This window comes from Fringilla coelebs (assembly GCF_963513975.1).
Source record: "Fringilla coelebs genome assembly, chromosome: 16".
NCBI lineage: Eukaryota > Metazoa > Chordata > Aves > Passeriformes > Fringillidae > Fringilla > Fringilla coelebs.
The window spans coordinates 4,354,586-4,360,159 of NC_140042.1; positions in this window are offsets into that span (position 1 = coordinate 4,354,586).

Below are 5,574 nucleotides of genomic sequence, written 5' to 3' on the forward strand. Positions count from 1 at the left end.
CTTGGTGGCTTGTCAGTTTGGGGACAAGGGTGACAGCTCTCTTGGGAACAGCCCTGGCTTGAGCACCATAAATTGCAGCCAGTGGGAAGAACAAAGGGCCCTCATTGGGTGGGGTGTGGGGCAAGAGGCATCACTCAGGGTCGCCTGAATTTATGGCTCCCTCTGGCTCCTTTGGCAATGGATGCTTTCCACATAGGACTCAAACCAACAGCCTTAGAGGGGGAGATAAAAGCTCGGGAGAAAAGAAAGGATCATCTTTTTTCCTCTCTTTCATTTTTTTTAAATCAGCAGAGGGAGAGGAGGCACCATGGCAACATCAGTCTCCTCGGGCAGCATGCTCAGCGCTGGAGAGCCCGTGCTAAAGCACCCTTGTTGGACTGAACAGCCCTCGGCAATCCCCACTGCGGGGCCATCCCTGTGTCTGATGCATCACAGCCCCGTCAGCCTGGCTGGCAGGAACATCCATTCCCAGGCATGGATCAGCCACTGCCTCCGCGGGGCAGAGTCGGAGGCAGCAGGGAGGGATGCGAGGAGGAGGGATGCGATCCTGTTAACAAACCTCGGCTAAACAGACTGCTCGGAGCTGTGCGGGCAGAGCCGCATTGATATTGAAATCAGGTGCAATCCATCACCGGGAGAACAGGCTCCTTCCACGGGGAGCTGAAAAGAGCCACTCTCAAAGGCAGGGGGAAAAACTTGTCCATGGGAAGGGCGAACCAAAGCGTGGCAGGTGTGGTATGGAGGGGATGCTGTCCGTGCCAGACAGTGATTCATGGGCGAGCCTGCCGTGCCATTGCCAGGGCACTGGGAGCAGGGGACAGAGCTCCCTCAGTGACAGGAGCACAGCGGGCCTGGGGAGGTGCTTTGTTGGGGTCTGCTCCCCCCAACTCTGCCATCGCAGCCTAACAGCTCTGGTTTGTACCCCAGGGGAAGAAAATCCCTAATGGAGCACTCAGCATGACCAGGGTGGGCAGTTTGTGGGTGTCTGGAAATCAGGCAATTTGAGAAATAAGTTATTTGGAGATGGCATCAGGTGCAGCCACGGGATGAGGCTTCCGGGCCACCCTGACCCCTTTCACCTGAGCTCCCTCCCCAGGGAGTGAAAATGAGACTTTGCACTTTCACCCGTGGCCTTTGTGGGTCCAACTGGGAGCCCGTGGGACAGCGTGGAGCTGCCACATGAGCCTTTTCACACCTCATCTCAATCAGCATCCCTGCGGCTCTGGGGCTGCCGTGAGCCCCAGGGCAACACCGAGACTCCCCAAGGTATTGCCCAGGCAGGGATGACGACCAGACTGCAAAGGCCCTTGAGCGTGGGCTGATCTCAGATCTGTAGATCTAGCTCAACATTAAAAGAAAAACAAAACAAAACGAAAAAAAACCCAAACAAAAACAACAAACCGAAGTGAAACTGAGTTTGGTTTCCTGTGTCTCAAGCCAAGTTTCCACCAAGACTGAGGGCTTTGGTACAGTCTGAGGTGATGGGGACTGTGTCTTGGGGAGAGGGGTGTGACAGATGGGTAAATGAGAGGAGAGGGAACCGGGGTTGGGGACCAGCCTCGTGAGCTCCCCAAAACTGCCTTCCCTACTGCAGACAGACCCAGGACTTGAAGCACGGTCACTGTCACCCCAAGAGTCTTGTCTTTCGGTGCTGAGGGTCAGCCCTGAGTCATCCCATCACCGTTCAAATTGAATAATGCCAAATCTGCGCCAAATCAGCATCTCCGTGCTCAGCCTCCGGCCCCGGCTCCCCACACCTGGATGCAATCACAGCTCCGGTCAGAGACTGGGAAAAAGCCTCAGATCCGCCTCACCAGCAGCTGCTGTTTATTTAGCGGGAATCTTTCCTACCGAGGGAAGATGGAGCGGGGACGAAGCGCTTCCCACCGCCCCGGGGCTGCCGCCGCGGCACGGCGCGGGATGCGGGGGATGCCCCAGCGGGGTGGTGATGCTCTTGACAGAGCTGTGAAAGGACCGTGGCAGGTTTGGCCTTTCCCAGCGCAGCCCGGGGGCCCGGGGGAAGCCCACATCTGTGTGCGGGGGAGCCGGGCAGCGCGGGGCTGCTGCGGGGGCGGCCGGTGGCGGAAGCCGCCGTGGGGCTGCGGATCCGTGCGATGCCGCGGAGGCGGGGGGCGTTGTCAAAAATGGCATTCTTCTCCGATTTTCTCTCTCTCATTATTTTTTTTCTTTACCCTAAAAAAAGGAGAAAATCATACAAGCTCTGTAGTTAATTAAGCAAAAGACAGAGAGGCTGGGAAGTGCTGGGGTGCAGCTATGAAAGCAATTCTGTTCCAAGGGGAGAATGGTTTTGCTTCTTGACAGCTTCCCTCTCATGGTGTCATGCTTAGCACTGGCCGTGGGATGAGCCCCGGGGCGGGCCGGGTTGCTCTGTGTCCCCCTGTCATCCCCAGGCTCCCTCTGACAATCATCCCTGAAGATGTGAGAGAGGCTGAGCTCTGTTCCAGCGCTGCCATCGGGTTTGTCACTGCAGCAGAATGACTTATAGCCTCTGTCCCCTCTTTGGCAGCAGACTTGGGCATGTTCTGTCCTTGCTTTGAGCTTTAGTTTTGTGTCTGCTTTTGTCTGCTGTAGAGAAACCAAGCAGTCCTTTGGCAAAGCAGCTCTGTACACCATTAGTGAGATTTGCAATACTCCTGCTTTTAACAGTGAATGAAAGGGCACAGGAGACTGGAGCCCACCAGGGGAATCTCCTCTTCTAGCCCTGGGATTAGGGCATTTATCCCAGAATTGGGTTCTGCCACACCAGAGCAAGCAGGCATCCCTCAGGGGAAGGAGAAATATCCCAGGCTGCATTTTTGCCATTGTGCTCCACTGAATGAAGGGAAGGAGGGCAAAGGGTAAAATTAAACTTGCACCCTGAGTCTGGAGATAAGTTTCCCCTGATTGTTGTCATTGGCCACACTGTTCCTTTTCTCCTTTGCATAACCTACTTGCTGTATGTGATTCCCCAACCTCCACCTGATAATTACAGATCACAGTGTGCTTTTATGGTCCTGAAATTTCCCTGTGACCACGAGCAATTTCTCATTGCCACCCTCACTTGTCACTCTGCCTTTTGCCAGCAGCACTGCCTGAGCAGGGTCCCTCATCCCCCAGCACTGGGCTGAAAGGCCAGGATGTGTCCCCATGCACCAATGTGACACTGACAGACGCCCACATTGTCCTAAATGGCTGAACACTGGTGTGAAAGGGACAAAGCCACTTCCAGCCACTTGCTGAGCCACTTCCATGCTGTCCTAGGCTTGCTGAGGAGCAGAGCTGTTATCCTGGATGGGTTAGTGCTGCCTTAGTCCTTCCCATATTGCTGGATCTGGATTTCACTGGGCTCTGCCTTGACCTGTAGGGACCCATCAGAAAAACGTGGTGAGTGCTGCAGTCCGGGGAAAGCACCAGCCCCGGGGATCAGCAGTGTGATCCAGAAAAGCAGGAGCAAGGCCAGGATGAAGCTGCCACCCGAGCAGGGCCAGCCCTTGGGGTCACACTGGACGAACAGAGGCAGGGGCAGGCAGGGCTCCAGCGGGGCCGGTGGCGCTGTGACAAGTGACAAGTGACAAATGACCCGGCCCCGCCGCTGCCATCTGCTGCTGCTGCACCCTGCGGGACCCCAGGGCTCCCCGAGGGGATGGGAGTGCTGGGACAGGGATGAGGAAGAGGAGGAAGAGGGAAGGCTGCTCCTGGCAACTTTGGGAATGGGGCTGGAGAGAGGTCATAAGCTGGAGAAGACAGAGTCTGGCAGAATAATAATGAAAATAAACCTCACTAGACTTATTTTTAGCCCTGCTGATGATGCTGGGACAATTTAGGGCTGGCTGACACTGTGGTCTGGGGCTCTTTGACAAGCCTCAGTTATCTCGTGTTTTGTTCTTCGATCGTAAAATGTGGTGGGAAAGAGAGAATATTTTCTGTGTGTTGGTCAAGGACCCCATGCCTAGCATGCCTGGGCCCTTTGGTGTAGCAAATAACAAACACAATTAATAATTGACAAGGAATTTACTATGTCTGATGCAAACTACCCAGCTGGTCAAACAGGGAGAAGGAAATCTGCAGGATGACTTTGGTCAGTTTGACAGTGAGATGGATGCAGAATCAAGCAGGTAACTCAGCAGACCACAGGACAGAAGTTTCAAGCCTTTTTCAAATTCACATCAAAAATGTCAATGAAAAAAGAAAACCTTTGTGGAGATGTTGTAAAGGTCAAAGAGGCAAGAAAGGCAGTAGGGTCTTGCTTTGGGCACACCAACAAGGGAGATGGGGCAGCGGAGTTTGAGTGACAATGGGCACTCCTTAAATCACACATGCTCCTGTGAGTGGGTGGGGGGCTCTGGGATGAGCCAGGAATCAACCTGACACCCAGCAAACCTAGGGCTCTTCCACTTCAATCCTCACAGAGAAACAACTTCTAGGGAAACTTCCACAAACTGCTTTTTTGATGTCTTTAAACCCTCCCTGCAAGATGGTTTGAGGGTAAACACATGCAGACCCATAAATTAACTGTAATAGCTGCAGCCCCATTGTGTAGGCAATGGCTCGCAGCAAACAGCAGCTACTCCTGCCCAACAATGTGAGGAAAGTCGCCCTGCACATTTTTTATCCTTTGACACAAAGTGCAGCTGCAGAAATACCTCAAAGGGGATTTTACCAAAAGATAATCGTGTTCTTGCAGCTCTGCACATTTGAGAATGAACCCGTGGAGATAACGGGCCCAGGCTCACAGTGATAAACATGTCAAGATAATTAAAATTATGTCTTTCTTCTAATAGAAAGGGCAAGATCCCAATCTGATGTAAGATGCTGTGGCTCTGTATGGTCAGTGGAGTCACTCCTGCTCACCCCACTGGAGACTGAGCCCATGCAATTGGCAGCAATGAAATGAGATCCAGCAACCAGGCTCTGCAAATGCAGCATGGTCAGAAAGGTCACAGTTTGGCTGTGTGTGCCAAATTCTCATCTTTCCCAATCCAAAATAAATCTGGGATTTTTGTATGTGTGTGCAGATGTCACTTAGGAGCTAAGCTGAAGGCAGACAAGCTGCCCATGCAATCCAGGAGCCAGATTTCAGGGAAAAAAGGTCTGGAGGCTAAGCAAAGGAATCAAGTGAATTTTCAAAGTGGGAAATAGTCCAAATTTGGACAGGAGTTTGCTGCAGGGATCAGGGACAGCAGGGTCACACACACGTTTGGGAAGGGCTGGGGGCAGATTTCACTGGGATGAGAAAAAACAAAATCCACAAGAGAGGCTGCACCAGGTTCTTGGAGGACTTTCAAGCAGGGAGAAGTGCTGGAAAAATAGCAGCCTGAAGGAAAAAGCCTGGAGGAGCCTCTGGCAGCAGGAGGGGAGAGCAAGCAGGCAGGATTGCCCGGCAGAGGAGGAGCAGGAGCGTGCACAGGGCCGGTGTCGGGGCTTGTCTGCACAGAGCAGCACAGCAAAGCTGCTATTGTGGAATAAAATATGCTGGAATGTGGACACGCCTATTCCAGAATAAAGCTGCTTTTTCCTAATTTAACTTAATCCACTATTTGTTTTTATTATTTTTATCATCATCAGATGCAGCTA